Source organism: Corvus hawaiiensis, chromosome 14, assembly GCF_020740725.1.
Source record: "Corvus hawaiiensis isolate bCorHaw1 chromosome 14, bCorHaw1.pri.cur, whole genome shotgun sequence".
Lineage (NCBI taxonomy): Eukaryota > Metazoa > Chordata > Aves > Passeriformes > Corvidae > Corvus > Corvus hawaiiensis.
The window spans coordinates 12,665,061-12,691,086 of NC_063226.1; the positions used below are offsets into that span (position 1 = coordinate 12,665,061).

Consider the following 26,026-nt stretch of genomic DNA (forward strand, 5'->3'; position numbering starts at 1 on the left):
GAACAAAGGCAATTCATGCTAAGATATGCTCTGGAGATGTCTAAGCATCAATAGTGGTCTAAGCATACAGTGTGTAAGATGCTTTAGGGCTCAGCTGGAGAAAAGATGCTCTAGATATCTCACATTCCAAGAGACAAATTGAGATACATGCCAAGAATGACCAGAGTTACACTTAACTAAGTGGAAACATATTAAAACCAGTGTTTTCACACTTAAGCCAATTGTTAACTACTAATAAGCAGAAAATGTAGCAAATATGTCAAAAAGAGATCTAGACATCAGAAAACATTTTCTGTGAGGAATCTTGCAACTTCCACCTGCTCTGAGTGCACAGAATTTGCTCTGTTACACTTGTGTAGCATTTTTTGTATCAAATAGATGTGCCACTGCCTTTCTTACCAGCTTTATGATTTGCAGCTTCAAGAAATTTTTCAGATCAAAGTGATCTCGATAGAGACAAAGAAGCTTAGATTCTGTTCCTGGCTTCCATGACAAAATTTCCTTAGGCTACTGCATATTGTTAAGGATTAAGTCTTCAGTGGGTGTACTTTTCACACTGAAGAATAGTAGCATCACCCAGTTAAGAACCCAACCAAAACCTAAAAAATCATATATTGAAATAAAGTAATTTTCAGTCTGATTTAGGTGAATGCCAAGAGTTTCAAATTTTCTGAGTGATTTGGAGGTGTTAAATATTTCTAGCACTGAAAAACACTAGCAGTGAGATTAAGTAGGAAAATATGGAGAAGTTAAGAATGCCATTACTTCTTAAATCTTGTAAAACCACTACCCATACATCTGTTTTTCTGGCTTAGTCCACTTTTAAATGAAAGCTCCTGTGAATAAGCCATTTGTCTGAGTAAGAAAGGCTTATTTGATGTGGCCAAATACAATGAACTTACAGTATGTGATGAAGTAAAATGCCATTTGTTCTGGGACTGATGAAACTTATCATGATTTAGGCTAATAAAGTTTGCTTTCAAAAGAGTTTCACCAGTCATTCAAGAAATTTGGCACTTTAGACTGGAAAAAATCATCCAAAACAATGAGAGGTTCACTAGAATTTGTCTACATGACATGACTATCCGACTAACTGAGATAATAATGGGAGTGAGGAGGAGCGGAGACTTGCAGTCTCAAACTTGCATTTATTTGCAGTTTTCAGTGTGTACAATCTTTAGGTAGACACAGTCTCATCATGAGTTTATTATGATGGCTAATCCCTTTGGAACAGTTTACTCATAACCTTACAATGACTAACCAAAATCCTGTTGTGAACCTCCAGCATCTCACATGGGTGTTCGCTGGCCCTGTGTTATGTCAGCCATTCTGACTGTCAGAGTAACAAATCTGAATTAGATGACAGTGAAGGTTGCAGTAGGATTATAAAATGTAGCACAGGGCTAGAAGATAAAGGACAACTGTGTCTTTAGGATGGAAGAAGCATCAGTACATATAGGTAGCTTGATGATGGGCTTTAAGTTGTTTGGGATAAACGTACATCTTATCTGTCCTTCCTAGTTGATGCTATGCTGTTTGGTAACATAGCTCCTGTCTGCTGAAATGGGGAAAAAAATGAACAGTTTATTAGCCTCACTTCCTGCTGTTTTATTTTACTTAATAGAAACTTGGTAGCCATCCTATCAGAGTTTTAAATCTTCTAGAATTACAATAAATTAAGAAGTTTATTATCAGAGAGATGCAGGGCAATTAGGTACTGAGAAATGGACATTAGATTCTTTTTTTTGAGGAGTAATAATCATGTATGACAGCACCTAGAACATTTGGCCATTCCAGTAAGCTCACCAATTTCTTGTGATAGGCCTTCAAATACACAAAAAAACCCCAAAAGTTTGGACAGTAATAATGGGGAATGATTGCTTGTGTCAGGTAGTGAATAGACTGTACATGCTCTTTTGCTAAGAAATGCAAACACTAGAGCTGTCACAATTTTTAATAATTCCTGTCTTAGATACTTAACTGCTTTGGGGCACAAACACTGTAGAGAGAATGTGTTAAGCAGTTAATTGGCAGTTCCTGAAATAAACTATCATTTAAATAGTGCCTTTCTAAGACTATAATCTCACTGAGAACCGGAGAAATCACTAAATAGAGAACCTGAGAAATCACTAAATATTGGACTACTCTTTCTTACATTGAATACTATATATGGACTAAATTGTTGTTGCAAGTAGCTTTACCATGTTCTGCTGAAGTGAAACACCACCATGTGTTAAACTGCATATACTACTAATGAATACCACAGCATATTACACATGCCATACAAAACTGAGTAAACCTTCTTGTGGTTTTATTGAACTCTTTTGGTTTAAACTTAGGAAAATGGAGCTTTGTAAATTTGTTTTCTTTTCTTCTTTGCCATCAAGTCATGTAATCTTGACTTGATGGTTTCCTCCTCAGAGATATTATGTACAATACTGTGATGTTTGGCTCCTGCAAGGAAGACAAAAGATAAATCTCAAACAATAGAATAAAATTAAGATGTATAATTACATGGATAGGTGGTGAAGTTTTTAATCAGTTGAGTTAGTGTGTACATTGTATATACTTATGTTAAGTATAAAATAATATTTTCTGTTGTTATGAGATGACGGCTGCAGATCGTGCTCTCAAAAGTATATTTATGTGAAGGTGTAAAATTCAGTTTCTTAAAAACTGCTAAAGCACACAGGAAAAAAAAAGGTGAGATTCTCGAATTTCACCAGCAAGAATTATGTCTTATCATTGCTAATTTCAGTTGATAAACTTATTCTTCTATGAAGAAACAGCAATTTAAGAGAAATACCAAATCACATTTCTCTCCTAGTACCAGCAGAAAAAACCCCAAAGCATACTTTGCACAGAGTAATGCTGCCTTAGGAAATGGTTGCCAAAGGAAAAAAGGACATTAGGTGATGTGTAGAAGAAATAGTCATATGTTCACTCCATGCCACATGCTTTTAGCTCATGTGAAAGGGAAAGGCAGGGTTGATTTCTGTTTGTATTAACTCACATCAGTAAGTTGACACTGTTGGTTGCTGTGATGCGTGCAAAATATCTGATTAATTGTATGGTGGTAACTGCCTCGGTAGGCTTCTCTGCAGTAGGACTAAGGCTAATTAAGATTATGTCAGGGTGAGATGAGGCGAAGTTACATACAGAAAGCTGTTAAGAATTTGGATAGCACTTGTCAGGAAAGTCACCTTTTGTATCTGATGCTGTGGATTATGTTTCATCAAAACCCTCAGGTTTAGTCTTCAGGTCTGTTTCTTCTCTTGGTTTACTTTAAATCAGATATTGTTCCACTGAATTCAGTGAACTGGAGTAACACAGGTGTGAATGTGTGCAGAGGGTGTGAAACTTGTGAGTTTCATAAACACCTTATTGTTGCTTGAAAGTGTGAAATACTTCCTAATTATGAAAATGGTATGATGAACTATAATATTGAAGCTTTTGTTTATTTAAACTTTCATAATGTTAAATAACATTTTGGTTTATTTTTGCCAGAGAAACACAGTTTTGTACAGATTGTTCGCTTTCCATCTGTCAATGTAACACAAGCATTTTTCCCTAAGTTATTTTGATTTGTCATACCTACTGTGCACAAAGAAACTGATTTCTGTCAGGCAGATCATTTAAACAAAACCACACCAAGTGATTTTTGTGATTTGCATCAAGTCTTCACCTTCAGGTTGTAGGAGTCATCACAAGACAGAGAAGTGGCTGACTGTGTTCGTGTAATGCCTTCTTACTCAATAGCAGCTCAGTCTGGACAGAGGTATAGAGACATCACAGTTTTTTTATGGCATTGTAACCAAACCCCTCACTAAATCTGAAGTTCTTTGTCATTTGGTTTTGATTTAGTCTATCGATAGGTATCTAGCAAGACCTAAAGTCAAGGAAAAAAGCCGTGATAAATAAAGTTATTGTTGGGTAATATTTTTTTTTCATTGGCTAACAGTGGCTAGATGAAGGCTGAGGCAGGGAAGTGTTAATCTAATGCCCGGAGTTATTTGTCTAAGGAGAGTTGAAAATGTCTGCTTTGAAAACAATTACATCTTTAATCCCTACTGCTACCGAAAAGACAAAAATTTGACTTGAATGTAATGGGTAGGTAAGGATGCAGAAGGCCTCAAAATACAGGTTCAGAAAATATGACTAGTCCTATTTCTTCTAAATATGAAACCTCGTAGTACTCTGTTGCATAAAGAACTGCCAGGTGAAAAGAGTGGGGAGGGAAAAAAAGGTACAACTGGGAGCTTTTCAATGATCATGTATAAGGCATCAAATTGCCTTAAAATGGGTTCAGTACAAGGCAATGAGGTCTGATTCCCTGCTTCTGCTGAACACAAAGAACAACTCTGTTGAGTTCTGCTTTTACAAAATGAGGTTAGTTATCTATTGCTATCAAGGGACAAGACACTTCTGTACTGCTTTCCCTGGAGAATGAGAGATTGGAGCTGATAAAAGAAGTGGTATGTAGAACCAGGCTCATTATAACTTGCACAAAATTAAATTGATGGATTTTTTTATTTGATTAAGTAAGAGTTGCACTGAAAATTACTCATATGTAGAATGTAACTTTTTTTTGCAAAATGTGGGATAGGATTAATTTTTATGGACTCTAAAAGAACTGTGCTTTAGTACTTGGGGGATTCCTACAGATTTTAGAATGCTGGGTTCTGGTGGACCAACTCTCTCCTGAAAATGGCAATGAAGAATGTAAACTAACAGAATGACTGACTCCTGCTTATAAGCACCTTCCATCAGCAGAGAGGTGCAAAGGAACTCCTCCTTCTGTATAGCTCATTCCTTAGACTCTGTTTTGTCTTTCTGCATGTCAGGAAGTTTTATTTTCTTTATAAAGATCATTCTTCAATGAAGGGGAAAATAAAAATAGGGGTAGCAGCTACACCAGCATTAGTAAACCCTGAATTCAGCACCTGCTGTTCAGTCAAATGTCAAAAGAATCAATAGCTGAGTTCATTAGCATGTTTATTCTTCAGAGCAGGGGAGTTATCCCCCTAGCTGAAAAACTGCTCTGAATCCCTTACATGAAGAAAAAAGGAATTAATGCTGGCTTACAGTTTTCTCAGAATTAAACATGGACTTGGTCCATTTTAAAATTGTAATTCTTGTTTGCTAGTATGTTTATACCTGTTTAATTCTTCTCAGTTGCACCTATGAGGTTGATGCATTGTATTTTGCTTACACTTTCAGAAGTATGAAAGGATTTAAAATTTTGACATTTTCTTCTGTAAATGTCAGTCTGTGGCAAAGAATAAAGCAACATGCAAAGCTTATTTGGGAGCCTGTAAAACACCAAAGGTGACAAAAAAAGGGAGGGTCACTGCAAACTTTGATTCTTCTGAGTTTTTTGGCTCTTTTTGCAGGAGTATTTTGGGCAGCAGCCCAGGATCATGGGGGTGATAAGCAGACAGTATCAATTGCTGGCATTCATGTAGATGATCTGCCTCATTCTCCTTTCCCACTTTATATAGTGGGAAGTGCACAGTAGGGAGTAAAATCTTGGCAAGACCTCCCATGTCACAGGACCAGGTGTCACAGGTCTCTACATTTGAAGACTTATGTGCCCCAGTAACTGCCATGCAGAAATTTTCTTCTAGGTCAAAAGCAACTTGCAGCATCGCCACAAAGTGGGGCATCTTTTGCGTGGCTTTGCTTGAAAGGATGTGGTGTATGTTCAGGTTTTCATGCTCTGCTACAATAGAGAACATACAGAGTGAAAGGATCATTATGATAGAAAATCCATTATTTAGATTTAAAGAACAATCATACTTCATGTACTTACATGCAATAGGAAAATGATCTGTTTCTTTCACTAGCAGCCTTTTGGGAATGAGTGATTTTACCATCTTACAATGCCTAGAATTTGTATTTATATGGGGTTGAAAGTCATAGATACTGCTTAGAGGTGTTTGTATAAAATATAAGTAATTTAACCTCACAAGGAGGCAAACCTTGACATACGTATTTAGGGCACATTGTTTCATTGCTTTCAACAGTATAATGTCTGAACCAAAGCTCTATTCAGGAAACATGCCAGGACCTTAACTGAAATATTTCAGGATTGCTTTACTGTTTGATTTTACTGCCTAAATATGTTCAGGAATAATCTGAGCCTGAACAGTTAAATCTAGCTTTTGATAATCACTTTCCATTTATTTCCTCTGAATCTCTGAAGTCTCATACCGACTCCTTTTATCTTGGTCTCTGTGGTACACAGATACAGAAGAAAGCCCTTTCACTGATCCTTGCCCAAACAAACATTGAGACCCTGTGTGGGAGAATGAATGTTGGCCGGTTTTTAGGTGGACTGAGAGCCTTAAGCATTTTTCTCCTGATCTTTCCCATTAGCTGCTATTTGTTTAGCTTACCCCTGGTAATCACTTAAACCGTTTTTCTAGCTTATGAACAGGAGGAATGAATCAGCTTTGAAAGTCATCCAGCATGAGATGTATCATGCTGGCAAGATGCAGCTTAAGACCAACAGCACAGAGTTCATGGGGGTATCCTGTATGGCAGCTTTGTGTCTCTTTGTAAGTATTGCGTACACGCAGTGGGCTCAGTTTGGTGTTGAGATGCCCAGGCCCAATGCCTGAGCATCCCTTGAAGCTGTTGGAACACACACTACTGTCAGCAGTGTTTTCCCACAAGAGGAGTAACTGCACATGTACAAACATTTGTGTCTTGCTCCATGGAGCCTCTGAGAATAAGGAAGCACATGTGTCAGCCCATTCATAAAGAAAAGGGTATTACAGTATCCTCATATCCACCTTCACACTGAGTGTGAATCCAGTGTCAGAATCTGACTTGACTTTGTGTGAAATCAGGTCATAAACCTGAGTCAGAAAATTCTGGATACAGAGTAGGAATAGGCAGGTTCAGGATAGATGATGTCTGTAAGTCTAAAGCAGGATGTGTCCATCCTTGTGATCCTAATGAAAGCAGCCAGAACCCTCAGGATCATGTGCTGAGGCCCTGAATATCTTATGTAGTGAACAGGAAAACCAGCAGCATTGCTACTCACCAAAGCCTTAGAGGTAAGTCTGCAGATTATTGTCTTTATAAATTGAGCTGGGTAAATGCATGCCTTTAAATACTTATCTTTTCATAAATACGCATGTTTTATCAACTTCTGGTAGAGCCATAACATTTAATTCTTTCCTTGTGTGCAAAAGTAATTTAAGTGGCAGATGCTTTTGTCCTCAGTTGATTTTATGTCTGCAACAGCAAGGCGTAAATGGTCAGAATCTCACTTTTCCAGATTTCCTGCAACAAAGCTAAAGTTTCAACAGTTTCCAATGAGAGGTGGAGGGGGAAGGGGCTGAAAAGATACATGAGAAGCATTGTTGGCCCTTTTGCTCTGAGGCAAAGGCAAGGACTTGACACAAAGCCAAGCCTTAGAGGTGATGGACAGACTTTGCTTGGAACCAGGGCAGACAAGGTGGAATTTGTGGATCCTGGGAAGGAGATGGGACTTTTTAGACTAGAAAGGAAGGCTGTAGAAAAGAAAACCTGTATGCAAAAGACTGAGGGTAGATTTTTTTGAAACCTGTTTATTTAGTCCATCTCACCCAACAGATCTAGGAGTTTCTGATAGTTACTTTTCTTGAGTTTATTATTTTGCATGTGCATATACAGCACAGCTTTGTAAATCTTTGGTGTATGGATGCTCTAAGAAAGGCAGGCTGGCTTGACCTGGGAACTTGGGCTGATTCTGTCCATGGAACTAAAGTTTCTTGTTGACTTAAAATCTGCATAAGGGAGCTGGTACTCTCAGTGGGACTGAAGAAAGCAGCACTATTTAACACAAAATCAAGATGAAGCAATTTTCAAGTATGTACCAAAAAGAGATGTGTAACATTGCATTAGTATGTGAACTTGACTACTTTAGTGGAGTATCATGTTCTGGTTATCACAAGTTTTCCAAAGGAAAGACATTTTGACACCCTGTTCCTTAGGGCAGTTAAGGTGGCAGTTATTTAGCATGTTAGTATTCTTACAAGTTTGCAAATGTCATCACCTTTCACTGGATCATGACTGTGTGTTTGCTCTTCCTGTGCATCTTTCTTCACCTAGAAATCATTCTTTCTTAGCCCGAGTGACAACTGCTACTGGTGGCCCATGGTATTTATGGAACAAGGGATATTTCTTATTCACAATGAGGGAACAGGTTCCCAGCATACACTGTGAAAGACTGCACACTTCTTTGAGCTTGGTGTGGTAGTGAGAAGATGGTTTTCAGCCCAGGCAAATGAACCATTCACTGGGTGAAGAGCTTCTATGGAATGAGCACAAGCTGTTGTAGCATAATAGAATGACTGTAGTAGTTGCAAGTTGTAAAAAACACCAAACACAAAGGAGATTTCTCCAATGCTTGAGAAATATATGAGTAAAATGGAGTATCTCAACAAGTTAGTAAACCAAAGCTTCTCCTTCCATACAGTGGCCTCAGATGCTCCAAAACAGCTTCTCAGCTGAGCAATGATATGCATGTTCTTTTCTTACTACTAAAAGAGAGACTTCATATGCAGTTTGAATTTCTTTTGATACAAAACTATATCATGCTGGGTGAATGGTGTGTAAGAATTTAGCTTTGTTAAAGCCTTTGTGCTTTTAAAGTGATTTTCCTTTGATGGTCTCAAACAGCAAAGAGAGAATGTTGGCATGCAAGGGGTTCCAGTCCCATTTTTCAGACGGAAGATTTGATGTACTGATCAGCAGGTTAACAACCTGGTCTTCGTCTGCTAATGTGTGTGGAAATACCTTTGTTGAGTTGAAAGCACAGTGAGCTTTGACTTAAGAGATGCACAGAATGTCATGCTGGAAGTCAGTGGCCATGGTTACTGATGAAAAGCAGTTTTGCATGCTCCTGCACAAGAATTCCCTTAAATTTTACCATGAATTTCCCTTTTCACCTAGAAAAATACTTGAGCCTTTGAAGAAAGTCGTAATGGATTACTTAGAAGCTTTGTATTTAAGGTAGTTACTTAAAGATGTTCGCCATGGATGGATGAATCCATTGGTTATGTCTTCAGTGCTTTCCTTCATCTATGACACTTGGCCAATTTAGTTTCTTCTTTCAGGCTTTAGAGAATTTACCAAACCAGTTTAACCACATGCCTTTTTCTTTCCAGAAAATATCAGCAGTTTTAGTAAGCATAAAGATGACTTGAGTGCTTTGTAGAAGCAGAATAAATGTGAATGCATTTGTGACAAACCCACTCAGCTAGCAGGTAAAATGACCTCGTATTGTATTTAGGTTAAGGAGTTTTTAAAGGATTTTTCTCTCATGGAGATAGATTTTTCTCTGGTTTCTCTTGAGACATTTAATATCACACCTTCTTTTCCTTTTTTTTTTTTTAAGTTCTCCTTCTTGCAATTCAGAGTAGGACAGCACTGTGAGCCTGCATTTCAGGAGGTATATAAGATATGGTAGTACAGTGGGATGAAAAATAGCTCCATAAAATGATTAAGTATTAATCTCTAAAGAAAAAACGTGAGAAGTTCCTGACATGAATTTTAGACTCAGTAACAAGTAATTATTCATTTCTTCAACTCTAGATGCATAGCTTTTCCTGGCCACCTCTTTTGCTTTGATTCATGATGCAAAGAATCATTGGGAGGGAAAGGTGACCTGAGGTTTTATTCCTCCTTAGCCTGAGCTCATTGTGTTCACAGGCTGTTGCTTTGCACTTATAAGTGTTTCTGACTTACCTTGGTTGTCAGCAGCCCAAGGAAACAAATCAGCAGTCAATGATTTGTACAGCTTAGCAACATTATTCAGGGCCCCTCTTCAGTTTGTTAAACTGAACAGGGTTGTCATCTCTTACAACAGCAAAGTATCCCCTTTAATGCTGAAGTGTTTCTCCTCCAGTACTTAGGGCCACATTCCTCAGGCACCACTCCATGATGCAGGTTAGCCCTGGAGTCTGGATTTGCACATAAAGTACATCTGTGCTCCTTCCAGGTGAATGGGATGGAGCCTGAGTAGGAGCTCTTGCCAAGGTAGTAGCTTAGTGAGCAGTATGGGCTGGTGAAAGTGAAGTATTTCATAAGCCAGAGCTGTGTGTACTGGAAACACAACTCGGGTCTACCCTGTGCCCCAGCGCAGTGACTGGTGCTGGTGCTGTGAGTGCTTGGGAAGCTGTGAGCATCCCAGAGCTGTGCTGGCACATACCAGCAGCAGCCTGGAAAGGTTAACACATGCCAAGAAGTGGTTGGTAAGGTTTCTTAGGAGCTTCTGAGGTATTGTTTGCTTAGGGGATATTTTTGTCAATGCTGATAGTAATAATTACATGCAGTGAATTGTCAGGGCTGTGCACATATTAGGTGTAAGACTACTCTTACTTGCATAAAGTGCTGATATCTTTATAACATTTCTTCTGTTGTTTATGAAGTTATGAGTTATTTCTCCACTCTATATTCATGTTCAGAAGAGCAGTAATTCATTTTTGGTAGCTCACATTTTGATAATCTGCCCAACTGTACTTGAGAATGGGTTATAAAGGAGCAGGACCACTCTGCACAGTGCATTGAACCCTCCTGCCCAGGGCCTAATACACATCCAAAAGCTTTGTTCAGTTGTGGCATTTTTTCAATCAGCACCTATGTGTTGTGAGCATTTAACTGAGGATTTTTTCCCCTTTGCAAAGTAAAAGACACTTCTGACTATTCTGCCTTAGCCTAATGAAAGGCTGTTCAGTGAAAAGCCCTTTTGCTCCTTTCCTGTTCTTGTGGCATGGCATACAAAGCAGTCTAAACATGGTGTCTCTGAGCTGTTCTTCAGCTATCTAGATCTCATAGTCATAGTTAAGAGGACTTTTCCAGAGAAGAAAATGCGTGACCGTGGTCATTAAAGATTTTCTGAGGGTACCTTAGAATATTGTAGACACTCTGAAGCCATTAAATAAATATGGCAAGTAATGCAAACATGTTCAGGTGTCTTTTTTAGCAAAAGTGTTTCATGCCGGTCACTCTGAGGACATATTGTAATTTTTGCAGCTATATATGGCCTTGTAAATTTATACTATGATCCCCTTGGTGATATAAAAATAATGATGTAGTCTCAGAATTAACGTGGGAAAGCATTTGTTAAAACTCTTGGGTGCCTTCAGTTCAAGTGGAGTGGTTAATACGGAAGTATGTGTGGTTCTAATGGATGAATACATCAAATAAACTAGAATGTTGGATGGAGTTGTGATATAAACAGTATATTTCCTCTATTGACTGTAATTTTCAGTTACATTATGTCCTGCTGAGCCATCTAAAATGTTTCAAAGAATCCATAATTGTCATTAATTTTTACGAAATGGCAGTCATATACCACATTGACCTCAGTCTCTGTGCATTAATTAATCAAAAATTTAATTTGATGAGTTTAAGTCAGAACTGCAGTATGAAATCCTTTCCGTGCAATATATTTGTTTTGCCAGCTTTATATACATATAACACCATCATAGACTGGATTCTGTCATGATCTGCTGCTAAGACTGAAGATATTGTGTGTTTCTAGATCAAAGAGTGCTATTTGCTGCAATCTTAGTTCTTACTGGCTTTTTTACCCCTGCTTAAAAAAGGAGATATTATGATTTTAGGAGCCAATATTAGCCTACAGTTTGTGTAGTTTAGCACGTCTTTTATTAGCAAGATAAGGCTTTATTCTTTAAGGGGAATGAAAAAGAAAAAAAAAACCAAAAATAAGGATATGAAAAATAAAGAAGCCAGTCTCCTGACATTGTTTGGTTTAGCAAGATCAAGCCTTTCAGCTGACTACACTGGTGTCAGTAATTGCTCTGCAGATAGAATTGCCTATTGCTCAGTAGGGCTGGCATTATCGATCAGTTAGGTTTGTCCATGAACTGACAGTGATAATCTCAAATTAGACCAAGTTTTTATTAAAGCAATAAAATCAAATTATGCCTGACTGTAGACAAATAATAATGAGTTATATAAACACATAATTATTGCAGTACCGTTTTCGCAGAGATTTCTTGAAAGTAAAGCCCCAAACCCCCGTTTTGTTTTTCCTGCAATTTGTTACACAGTTCTCTGGGCAGGCCTGTGGATTTAAAATGGCTTTGTAAGGGTTGCCACAAAGAGGTGGAGAGGTGGGGGTGGGAGTGGAGAGCTGAACTTCTCTTTGAAAGGGGAGGTGTATGAGGGGGAATACAAGGATGCATAAGTTATTGCAGCCTCAAGGCAGCAGTAATTTATGCACTGACAGTTTGAGTTTCATGCTATGCTATTTTAAAAAAGCCTTACAATGAACTGCCTCAGTTACACAAGTGTCTGTGGTGCTTTAAGAGATATTCCACATCATAGAGACAGCTTGGAGAAAAACTTTTGGAACACATTCATCACAATGTTGTAGTTGTCCTGTTTCAGTTAGAAAAAAATAGTGGTAAAAAAAGCAGACTTATTATCCACATCTTAACATGAATTTGGGTGCCCTGAAGCATTTTGCAGGGTTGTCTCATTGCTTATTTGTCTGGTTTTAGAGATGCTGATGCAAGTAAAAATTGTGTGCATCTATACTGTTTTAGTGTAGTTATTATTGTAGTCGTCCTCTCTGGAACCACTTAGCTACCCTTTTCAAAGAAAACAACAAAATGGATGTGAATGGCAGGCATTTAATAGTGACCCATTTGGTTTACTTGTTTTCCTTGTGCTCCAAATCAGAGGAGAGTACACACTGCATTCGTGACCTGTAAGGCCAAACAATGCATCCCTTTTGACGTGACCACATAGTAATATCTCTGTATTAAAGCACCATTTCCTTATAGGAAGGTATTCAGCTTGGCTGTTTGATTATGAATTCTCAGTTTTATGGTAGTAATTTTCATGATTTTAAGAATTATCACGAAACTATACATCTGGAGGCATGAATAGAAACAGTGCCTTCAAAAGTCTGAAGTGTACAGAACTACACTGAGCTTTCATTATTAATACAACATAGAGTGTAAGCAGCTGTAGACCATTACAACTTAGATTTAATTTATGTAATCTCTGGGTTGACCATCTTCAAAAACTGGCAGCAGTAGGCAATGTAAACACATCATTGTCTGCCTCATAGTGAATTTTAGATGCCAGCTGCGTCCTCATAACATTTTATTTGGTCTCCAATGAAAATTATGGATAAAAAGATAATGTGAGCGATTATGTTATTTGTTCTTAAGTGTTAAGTGCTATTCATTTTGCATCGATACCTTCTTGCTTTATGGGATATTCATTTGCATTTTTCTGCAGATAGTGTTTCTGTGACTTTAGTGACCTCCCTCTGACTCAAAAGCTTGGTTTTGTCAAAATGTTTTTAACATTAAAACTTTTACTGCAGGGAATTCAGACTGCTACTGGATGTAACCAAGTCAGTTCAGTTGTGTAAAAATCAGCATATGCCTCAGAGCATAGTGAAAGCCATTCATTTCATTTCTTTGAAGTGAAACCATGCAGATTTGCATAGGTGAAGATTTGACCTAATGTGTTTAAAAATAATTTCTTTACGTGTCCATTTCAAACAACAAAATTGTACCTCAGAGATAAGAACTTGTACAAAACGATTCTTACAAAAGATTAAAAAATCTGCCATTTTTTGATATTCAAATGTGTTCTTTTTTCTAAATCCCAGATAGGTAATCTTTAGGACTCCACATGAATAATGAATGCTATTTAAAATGTTTGCTTAAGAACAATGAGTTCATTGTATCAATAATGAGAAGTTCTGCTGTGGACCACTTTGTAATATTTTGATTGTCATGCTTTATACCACTCTTGAGGTCAGATGGTAGAGCTTCACTTAATTACTGTATTTAACCTGCAGACATTACTGAAGGTGGGGAGGGAATACATTTTTGCTCTGTTCTGCAACATCTGTCACAATGGGGATTTTGAGAACTACTTTAAACAAATAATTGCAGATTATTACACTAGAGTGAAGGGAAACAGGGAGGCTTCAGTGGACATTTTGCTAGAAAATTGAGAATTAGCTTCAGTTTTATTACTCGAGGTATGTCTATGTGAATTATAGAAAGAAGAATGGCGGCTTCAATTGTCACACAGAGACCAGAGTCTAGAAGCAATAAAGGCGGAAATTGCCGTGTCACAAGGGAAACTGGTTTTCTGTAAGCTAATAAAAATGATGTTCTAATGATTTCTCTGTGATTCTTCAGGGATTTTTAGGAACATCTTTGTTAAAGAAACCTGAAAGCTGTTGTATTTCTGTGGTTTTAGTCTTTTTTAATGACTGTCCTGTACAGAACATTCCTTGGTGCAGTGTCTTCTTCTCAAGTTACTATTCACAGTCTTTTCTCATTTCCTTCAAGGAATTTTTACTTTATTCTGTGATAACATAACACTAGGCTCTTCAACATAAGTAAAAAATGTATATTTTCTTTCCTGCCTGACAGAATTAAAGCATAGAAAGAATAACTTAAAGTCAAGTGGAACCTGAGAAGGAGTGGGAAATGTTGAGTGAAACAGAAATTGCAAAATTCATTTTGGACCAAGCTGAAAAGTGTTAGTTTTTCTGCAAGAAGTCTGGTCCATGCTGTTTCAAGCCTAACTTTTAGTTTAATCTTTGTTCAGTTTTTAAAGTAAGTGTCATTAACTTTCATTTAGAAAAACATTTTCCTTCCTTTTTTTCAGCCTGAGTTATAATTTCAGTTTGGCCTATATCAATTTATCATTGTGGTCGCCTTCTGTCCTAAAGGTCTGATCTTCCAATGAGTGTAATGTCAATTGAAAAAAAAATTTCACCAGCTTTGTTACTGAATTAAAGGAGCTGCAATTGCTAATGGGACATTTCCATAAACAGTAAGTGAAGTTATAAGCCCACATACATATGCAGGGTATCAAAAATTTGAGCGTGGCCACTGACCACACTTTACAGATAATAAACATGCTGCTTTTTTGGCCGAAAAGAAACTTATCAGGACATTAGTAACATCCCCATATTATTTAAATATTTTATCATACTATTTTGTCCAAGAATATAATTTTACTGAGATTAGAATTACTTGCATACCTGCCTTTAGTTGTTATCATCCACACTTGGTTTTATTGTATTAATAACTATTTAATAATAAGTAAATTAAGATACTGTAAACATACTGTAAATATATTCCTGTATTAAATTTGGTCAAAAGCAAATCAGATGTTTAGTTATGATTTTTAATTCATTCAATTATGGAATTATTGCCCTTCTGCATTATATAAAATTATTTGAAATTCATTTATCATTTATAGATATTTATAAACACATTCTAAGTAAAAAACCCACGAAGTTGTTATTATTATTAATGCATTTTGATACAACAAATATAGCAAGTTTGGTTACAATTGTTCAGCTGCAGAACAAAATTTTTCATGTTTGTTTCATTTTCTTCTCACTGTGGTCTTGTTCCCATGACATTTCCATACTGTTGTGTAGTGATGATCATGCATTATCTTTGTAGACTTCTTAAACACTGTTTTATTGGTGTGAATGAGAGATGCTTTCCCTTTGCCCCAAGTGTTAGTTTGTATTTTTGTTAGGAAAGATTATCAGAAACTTGCCAGAACCATGCCTATTTGTAAGGACCTACTCAAGAGCCAAGGGTAGTGGGAGTAGGTCCTAGCCAGACATAAGAACCACCAGACAACAAGCAGTCAGGTTTGCTTGCTGTCGTATTTCTTGCCTGTTACTTTCCAGACAGGCAGCCTAATTTGCATAATTTTTGTCTTGCCTTGTACAGAAGTTGAATGGTACTTGTGGCACCACAGGATTCAAATGAAGACATGGTACAAAGTTGCATCGTGTAGTGGTGAGAGTATTTTCACAGATGGAGTAGATCACCTAGACAAAATGGAGTGTTAAGACTCTGATCTCTTAGTCCTGGTGGCATGTATTGTTCATTCTCACGCCAGCCTTTACAAATACCAGGATGAAAATTCTGTTAAAACTGGGAGCTTTTCATTCATCCTATTCAGTTTTCAAAGCAAAAACCTTAAGCAACACGGAAGAGACTCCAAAATCCATTAAGCTACATAACAAAAAATTGCCCTGCCAGGAGAGCAAGCTTGTTTTGTACTCCTTGTGGAGAATGGAGAAGTTGATGTCTCTACCATCAGCTGTGGCCCTGATCATAAAGGACCACTGCGCCCTATTGTGTTCTAGCAGCCAGTTCTACCACAGTGTTATAAGAAGGCCCCTTCTAGACCACTGGTCTTTTTAGATATGTCAAACTGCAACGTAATCCTTTTTTCTTCTGAAGTTAATAGAAATATGCAGTTTAAAAGGCAAGTCTCTGTACATTGGGGTCTTGTTTTCTGATGGTTCCTGGAAGAGACTTTATGCATGAACTGTGCTTGTTTCACTAATTGGATTGTTGCATTCAGCTGCTGTTGAGTTGATTTGATAATACCCAATGGAGCCTCTGCATTTTGTGAGCAAGGGTACAATCTTGGTGCATCAGTATCACCACAACTGTAGCTGTGTTAAAACTGTCACATTTGCTGACCATTCAATAAAGGTCATTCTGTTTGTGACAGAACAAGCTAGCCAGAAAAGAATTACATGGCTTCTGGCCAAAAAAAATAAAAAAGGGCACCATAGAAATATTTTAAAGATGTATCCCTTTTTCCTTTTACTTTTGTTTCCTTGGGATCCTTTCCAAAGAAATGAAGTGTATTATTCATGTGGCTTTTGGGAGAAAGAATATTGGAAATAGCCTTTTAGCAATACATCACTGAGGTCAATATGCGTACGTCAGATACAGGTGTTGCAGTTTTATTTGCTATGCAGTGTAGAGTGATGCAGTCTGATCCATCAAAGTAAGGAAAAGCTGGCTTCCATCACATTCCACCTTAGTGTGGAGCAACTGCTTTAATGCAGTCTGAGTGCTGCTACATCAGAGTCTTCATCTCCCCGCTTTTTTTGCTGATAATGTTATTCTGGAACACTTGGGAGAAAAGGCACAATTTTGGTCTACAAATGCCAAGTGAAAATTTAAGTCATTTTTTCAAAGACAACTGCTGGTGCAGAAGCTCCCTGAGTACTTCAAAGCAATCCCATGGTACTGGAGTGTTAAAGATGGGTCCAGAGTGTGTTTGAAGATCATGCTCAGTGTTGTTGCTCTGAGAAACTATGTGAAGGACACAGGAACTGAATCTTCAGTAGGGAGTGAAATCTTTCTCAAATTGTCAATAATGTATTTTATTTAAGAGGAAAATCAAGCAAGAAAATACAAATAATAGCAAGGAAGAGCTTTCCTGTGCCACATCAGATGTTCAGCTCCATTCAGAATTCCTAGAGGAGTCAATGGGAGGTATGTCCAGTGTATTAGACTTTTCCATACTGCTTGAATATCATGTCAGTTGGCTGTGAATTTTTCTCTGTGACTTTCTAAAATGTGATAATTTGAATTCAAATTTATCCTTTCTCCCTTCTTTGGCAATTATTTTATATATTTTACATTCAGAATGGCAAAGGGTCTTTCCTGTCATTCAGGTTTAGATGCTTAGATCTTTTGTAAACTCTTTCTGGAATAATACACACTAATCTCTTTGGAAATATGGCTGGAATAATTGCAAATGATCTCTGAATTCCGACAAAAATGCCACATGGCTTTGGCTGAAGCAGATTTAGGCTAATGTTAATTGTCACTGTTTTAAAACTCTTGGCAGGGAATGGGCAAGATCTAGAACATAGACAGTTAATTTAGCTCTCTTCCTGCTTCACTCCCAAGGTGTTACAGTTCCAGGATGTAATAGGGAGAGTAAAATACTACTGTATGTGGAAAATGAGGTGGGAGTATTATGTGGAAGGCTGAGGAATTAGAAAGTCAAGTTATTTCTCCTCTGTTGTTCGGGATAGATAATGTGAAAAATGCACTCATTTCCTGAGTCCTGAGTACAGAGGACATTTGGAAGTGTGCTTAGGATAGGCTGAAGGTCTGAAGTGGTTTATCCCAGAGTACCTGGACCACTGATGTAACAAAATCAATGGAGGTGTAGACGGGATGTGCTTCACTGCATGCTAGTAGGATCATGGTCTCAGCCCTCTGTGTTTCAGAGTGCCTTTATTTTGAATTGTCCCTCAGTTCCATGTCATCCAAAGTGACAGAGGTGAATCACGATGGGGGAAGTAAATTGAGTAGAAGCCATGAAGTGTAGCAGAGGAGGACAACAGTGCTATTTCTGAAAGACAGGAGTGAAGACAAGATTTCCATTACAGGAGAGACAAAAGGGATATCCAAAGAATGAGGAGAGAGATGCAAAGTGTAGACCTTTTAAAAAAGGGACAAAACTTTTGCTGCATTAAAAAGAATAAAAAGAAAAGGAATCAATGAAGGGATGGGGCATGCTCCAAACAGTGAGCAAGAATATCTGGCACTGAGAGCTAAGACCTTGTTGGGAGCTGTTAAACATAACGCTACAGCTGGAATGTGATTCTAGACCTCTTACACTATTTTACATAGCACAATCATAATCCAGTGTTTAAAGAATATGCTTTATAAATGTTTGCACTTGTATTGCCCTTTTTTTCTTTTTTTGGAAACAACAATAATAGAACTTTTTGCTATAAAAAGAAAAATGTTGGCTAGCTATTTCACTGCAGGGAGAGTGTTGGTTAGTACTGAGTACAATCAGGGGGGACCAGCTCCCTGGAGTAAGCACAGGCATAATATTTTGAGCCTAGAACATCTGTACATTAATAATTAGTAAGGTTAGATGGAAATTTCTTATTGAAGTCAACTCCATTTTCTTGCAGGCGTGACCAACCTGGTTTTAACTTGTATTTCATACCTGCACAGAGATAACTACAGTGGCAGAAAGTGTTAAAGAAATCTTACTTTGTTTACTTGGGGATAAAAAATAGAAGTAGACAAGAAGTGTTACCCTACCATAGTAGGGCAGTGATGAAACGAGAACCTTTTGGTTTAAAGTATTGATTTGCGCAAAACACTTACAACTTTTCCCCTCTTCATACCAGGGACCTCCACTGTTCTGTGAAATCTTTCTTTCCTTGAAAGACTACAGTAATGGTAAACTGGGAGATCAGAACTATCAGTGCTTGGGCCTCTAGCTGTGTATGCCAGTTACTGTATATTTTCTCCTTCGGATTAGATAATGCTAAAATTCTTACATATTTTAGTTTGCTAACTGTTGTAGTTTGCTAACCATGCAATCAGATTTGTGAGGCTTTGGATTCATGGAAGAGTAGTCATGCATCAGTATAATATCAAAGCAAATGGAATAAAAGAGTTCTTTTGTTTCACTGAATATCAGATTGAATATTCAAATAACATATAAGTATTTTAAATAATAATGAACACTTGGCAGCATTTTTGTGTGTAAAGCCCAACATAATCAGAGTACTGAGCCTGTCTGGTTTCAAGGATGTGTTTGCTACAACTGCCTAATTTTACAAAGCAATTCTGAGAAAACACTAAGAACAATTTAGTTTGAAACTATGAAAACAGGGAGTATGTGGTTTACGTGCAACCACTTCCTTGTAATAGATAATCTACTGCTCTGCAACCCTGGAAGGGAATTTTCTATCTTCCTTTTCTTCTTCAAGCTAACAATTGATAGTCTGTCTCAGATATATGTACGTCCCACTTAGTCAGACAGTCCTTATCTGTGCACTTGTTGAACACGTTGCAGTGAAAGAACTAATTAACACATATTCTGTAGAGAATTCTGTGCCACTTTTAAGCAGGCCACAGAGTACATATCCTGAGATGCAGATATCCTATTTTGGTAAGTGATTTCCAAAGGCACACAGGGCAGGTCTTTCAGAGGTGTTTAGGGTTTCAACACACACAGAGTGACATTGTGAAAAGCACACCAATGAGAGCTATGTGTGGCTGTCAATGAAGACAGTGGAATGCAGGTACCTCACCTGATGAGGTTCTTCAGCATCTGCAACTTAATTGCCTCTGAAAACCTGCTCCCACCATCCAACCCAAGTCACTTTTGAAAATGGAAGACAGATACCTGTGAAAATGTTACCTCTGCTGCACTGTGAAGTGAGCCTGTTTCTGAGATAATCATAGGCAAAAGTATTAGTTGTTTCAAATTCTCTGGTTATTGCCATTTCTAGATCATTTAACAGAATCTTTAGTATTTACCACATACACATGCAAGAACAAGACTTTTATTCTACATTTATTTATAAGATAAAACTAAGAAACACAGTTTTATACATTCAATGATTTTACTGTAGCGTCATGGAGAGATATGAGTCTGTAGCTCAGCAGCAGTTAGCAAAGATCTGGAGGACATGAATTCATGAAGAATGCATGACCTTTTGCTGATACTGTTCCATGTTCATGGTGATCCAGCAGTGCCCACTTCCATTATGCTAATTTTTGGACAAATTTTGAGGGCATATGCATGTCTGTCAAAAGGTTCTTTATATGCAGGACCAAGTTTTGCCCAAGGTGATCGTAAGGTAAGGCTGAGCTTCTGCTGAAGTTTCCTTTGAAGTCATACAGGTTATTCCCTGAGTCCAGTTTCTCTGTGAAGCCTGTCATACTGGTATTTCCCAGTTGTCAATTATCAGAGCAGTAAATTAGACAAAATCTGCCTCTGCCTAAGCAATGTTACCATTCTTTTCTTATTTTTTTGTAAATATCTCATGCTGTAGAAAAGTCTGGATCCGAAGCCCAGACCTTGCTGGTTTGTGGAGCCAACTCCAAGAATGCCTCTCTGTTTCCTTCCCCAACTGAACCCATGAAAACTTGGAGAGATGAAGCCAGAGCTAAATGTTTGAATCACATCCCTGTCTCTGTTTAGTGAATCCTTATGCTGAAATGTTTGCACATTTCTGTATAATTCAGCCTAATATTTCATGTGAGCTGCCTTCCTGAGGTAAATCAGGAACAGCATGTGCAGTAACTGACCACAGATCTGACACACATCCGGGGTTTCTTCCCCCATCTGAGCTTACTGGCTCCAATCCCTGTATTTAGAAGGTGCAAAATATAACACAACAGCCAAAACATATTCTATGTGTTAGGAGAGGAGGGATACCTGATGCTAAATTTCTTAGTGATTTTTGGTGCAAAAGAGCCAAAGGTTACAAGTTTGAATAATAAAAGCAAGGCATTGTTTCCCCTTTGGTCTCTTTCTGAATAGCAGGTAAAGCCAAAGGGATTTCCTGACTGGCAGGCAGTGGGAAGTTTCTAATCTGCAGCTTACATGAGCCTGTTGTGTGTCACCACCCTGCAGAATAAACCAGGTTCTTTTTGAGACACAGAGCATTATCCTGCAAGAAGGAAGGGGGTCAGGTCATTGATACAGAGCACTGAGCCAGCCCATCCTTGTTCTGCCACCTCATCTGAGTGAAGTGTTCTGAAAGGTAACTTGTTAGCCCCAAGCTTTGTGCTAGGTTAGGTGTTGCCTACTGATGCCATGTGAATTCTCCAGTAACTTTGTAAATTGTCATCCTGTGCCATCACTACAGGAGGAATCAGTATAAAGGAGGTCAGATGTTACATTCTGTGCTCTGGTCAATGCAGTACAACTATATTTGTATGTTCAAGCTCAATTCAGACTAAATCTGTATTACCAAGTAGTTGGGGGCTATACAGACCGGTCTAGAATTAATATGAGGCCTTGTAATTAACAAATACATCATTGTTATTAAGAGAAATGTTGTACTGAAAAAACATAGGAAATAGTGCTATATAAAAGCTCCATATTGCCAGCTATTAGCAAAAACGAGGCAGAAATAGCCAGTTAAGTGACAAAAAAGAAACACATACGCAGACTGTGAATATAGATCCATAAATTATCATTTATATTACCATAAAAAACCTCATTTAAATTTCAGAATACTTTTAAGATCAGTAGTCACCCTTTGATTGCTTTTTTTTTTTTTTTTTGTGTGTGTGTGTGTGTGTTCAGAATAAATAAAAGGAAATTAACTTATAGGTTGAGCTATAAGACATATTCCAGCTGCAAGGGCAATTAAAATGCTGGCTACTAAAGAGTGAGATGTTGATGAAGGGAGACTTTGAAAGGCTGAGAGCATCTGTTAATGAAAATTCTCAGAGGCATAAAATCTGTTTGCTCAGGTAGTTTGAAAAAGGAAAGTGTAGATAAAGGTTAGGAAGAGGAATAAATATTTTTCTAACATGATTGACTGAAGGTCAGATAGAAAGAATAACTTTACTATAACTGAGGACAATTCAACTAGTATTATTTTTTTCCAAGACATTTATCTGAGGTGAACCCAGGGTTTTTTTATGATGAATATGTATTTCGATTCATAGTCTGATTACCATAATCTCCTGTGATTGTTTCTTCAAAGGAATAATATTTATCACTTTTTAGACTCAGTAGTTCCAAACGTGTTCAAGAGAAGGCAGACAGCAATACTCTTGCACACTCATACTAAAAACCTTAATGTATTGTGGTAAAGAGTTAACTTCTGTTTCCAATATTTTTAAATTTACAGCATACTTTGAAATTATGTTTTTCACTCTTTGAATATATGAAGTCAGTTTAGGTATTTTCAAAATCCTCTGCTGTTGATAAATGAGTAAGTTTCCTTTTTCCAGAACATCTATTGCCTTTAACAGAATAAAGGCAGTGATTCTCTCTTTTGGCTAAAAAAGTTATTTAAGCTTAAAAAGAATTAATTTTTATTTCTTTTCTCAGATGATAATTCCTTGCAATACTTTCCTTCTTAACTCTATTTGTAATTGTATCACAATTATGCAATTTTACCTTGAATAATAAATAATGGTTCCCATCAGTATCCCAGCTCACTGGGGGCTTGGAGCTATTCAGCTTGCTCTAGTAAATAAGAGAAAAATGTATTCTGGGATGCCATATGGATGGAATGTGGCTTTACATGGAATGTGCTACTGTTGTTTAGCAGACAGGTTGTCTTTTCTAGACTGATAATTGTTAACTCTTTGATTCCTAATTAGAATCATTTATTCTGAGATAAATGTGTAAACACAATTAGATATGTACTTTTAACATGTAGTAATCAGCCTCATGGGTTGAGTGTTAGTCAACACATTGGGATTTTTGTTCTGGTTTAGTTTTTCAATTGCAGGTAGACATTGTGAGTGATACCTGATGATGATGCTTTACACAACTTTATTCTTTTATGTGTTTTCTTCCATTGATTTCCATGCATGTTTCAAACAGAAAAATTACACAGCATCTCTCTCTTTCCCTCCCTACTAGAAGAAGAATATAAGAGACTGTCATCCAAATGTGCCTGAAGTTAAGGACAGATGAAGTCCACTTAGGCTTCATTATAGTCAGCTCATGGTGTCTGATGTCAGGAGGATTATGGCTGAGATATTTTCTATCCATGGTGACTAGATCTGGTTTTTTCAGTTACCAATGCACAGGGGTAATGAAAACAAAAACAAAAACAACAAAAAAATCTCTGGTGGGTCTGGAGGAAATGGCTGGTAATATCTGTGTATCTTGGTTTCCTCTATTTTTACCCAAAGAAAATTCTGTTCTGATTATGTCATTCAAATGCTTTACAGCTGAAGGCTGGTCTGTTGCAAGCAGCAAGGCTTCTTGCTTGCTCCATGGAAGAGGCAGTAAGTGAGGCTGCAAAACCACTTGTGAGCTAGAAGAGCTCAAAGGTGAAGAAGACAAGGGAAAGAAGCCTCTACAGAAAGCTGCATCTGGGCAAGGCTGTGATATTGTACTACGGTTATGGTGTTAGCTTCCTGATACCAGTAGGATGCAGGATAGTCAGAAAATGGTTTATTCTGGGTTTGCTGATGGCACTTGGAGCATGTCCTTGCTGGAGAATTCAGGGCACTCAGGGAAATTGGTGTTGGTCATAAATATCATAGGAATTTAACTCCATAGATTTGTATCTCACTGCGTGTGTGACAGTACCATGCTTACTGCCTAGTTTTAGGGTTTGGGATCTGCTGGACAGACAAAGCCCTGGACTCTGTGGAGTAATGTACTTAGGCATTTTAATTATTTTTTTGTTATTCAGATATTCGAAAGCTTGGAAGTTAATTACTTTTAATGCTAATGTCATTTTACAATTTTTCCATTTGCATGTAAAAATTTTCCCTTTGGAAGAGTTCTCCACTACTCCTGGGCCCATGTCTCCCAGATCTCAGCACTGTCTGGTGACAGAGTGCCCTCACAACTCTGGTAGCATCAGTATCAGTTTCATCAGCATCAGTACACAGAGGATACCCTACAGCCCATACCACTGGACAACACAGTGCTCTTCACCTTTTGTCACTTCTCAAAATTCGTTATTCCTTTTTCTGATTTTCTGTGCTAGTTCTGCCTTCTCTACAAAATTTTTTACCTGTTATATTTTCCTCAAGTGGAATTTACTCTGATTTTGAAGTGATTCCATCTTGTCTGTTCTGTTTCCAGTCTCTATATAGAAGCTGTTCACTCAATTAATATTCCTTTGAAAATTATTTAAATAAAGATTTGCATAGCAAAGCTAAAACTAGAACACAGCTCTTCTGATAAACTTCGGATCATATCCTTGTACTGAGGGATCCCTATCTGTCCTACACCAGCAGATTTGCCCACAACATTGTGAAAGTCATACGAATAAGTCCCCCTACGGAAATGACAGCATTGCTTACGGCATCTTTTTGTCTTGTCCTTGGTTATTGAACTCCTTGATCCCTTACTACATTGTTCTCATTTTACACTGGCACAGCTTAATTCAAAAACACTGTAGTTGCATTGACCTAAAACTTGAATAAAATGAGAGATGAGTTAGATGCAAGGTTGTTATGAAAGAATAGATCAAGGTGAAATGGATTCAGAAAGAGCCATTTAGGGGAAAAAAAAGGTATTTCACTTGCATTCAGCAGCTCTGAATTTCTGCAGTTTTAGCTGTATCCCATCCCTAACAAATATGAACCAGATGGTTCCTGCAAATTCTCCTTTAGAGCCAGGCAAGTTCACCTTCACTCAACCAAGCTGTCATACCTATTTGTGCATATTTCTCTGTTTATGGATGACAGGTTGCAGTACCATAGTTTAACAGGGGAAACTAGAGGTTTACAGAACAGAAAAAGCAGAAATAATAATAAAAAAATCATTAGAATGTGTTTGTTGCTTGATCTAGAAGGTTATCTGCTACCAGAGTAGTGGAGTGTAACACTTTACATGTTGGTTACCAGCTAGAAGTGATCAGGTCAAAACTAGATGGATTGCACTTACTCTATTTTATTTAATAATTTGAATGTAAGTTTGTTAGGCTGAAAGAGCATTCCAGGGTCCTCAGCATTTGCTGAATTGCTTCCTGGTGACTCATTTAGTAGCTTGTTCGCTGCTTCTTCCCCTGGTTATGAAGTTCTTAAGCAGACCTGGGTTATACAAAGCGTACTTACCCCACAGACATGTTGGGATTTTGGATGATGGGGAATGTTTGGGGTTGGCTAGTTGTTTTTTTTACTCGCGCCTTACATGTTGATCTGTTTGCTTTCAAATTAGTGTTAGGTTCAGTGCCAAACACACAGAATATCCAAGTATATCTCAACTTACCGACCTCTGGTACACTTGAAGTGTAAGCTGGCGTCATAGAAATTGTATTTGTCAGGGGGAATCACTTGCCTGGATGGCTTCCTTTTTGGTGATCTCATTGTGTTCTTGACAAACACAGCTCGACACTTAAGTCCCTGAAATTCACTCGTGGGCCAGAGGCGTAGATCTTTGTATCACATCCCAGATATATAGTTCAAAACACACGTATTCAGATCAGAGCCAATGTTCATTCAGGTGTCACAAGCATGCTGCATGTCAGGAAAATACACCCCTCATAGATCGTTGGTACTCATCAAGGCAAAAGGAAGAGCAAGTGCTCTTTCATTTCTGTAGAAGGCTAAAGGTCCAAGATCTCAGCAAGAACATTCAGGAAAAGAGATTTAAATAAGTGGTAGCTTTTTTCAGTAAGTACTTTGGTGCCAGCTGCAAGGGCTCATGTGGCACTACCGATGTTCCAGTGTGATTGTTTCGTCATGTCACATTAATGATTGCTGTTATTTAA

The 26,026-nt window shown here is 37.7% G+C and overlaps 1 protein-coding gene across 6 annotated transcripts in view; it reads left to right on the forward strand.

Annotated features, from left to right (window-relative positions):
* GRIA3 (glutamate ionotropic receptor AMPA type subunit 3) overlaps positions 1-26,026 on the forward strand; it is a 149,528-nt gene that overhangs the window by 36,555 nt on the left and 86,947 nt on the right. The window lies entirely within an intron of this gene.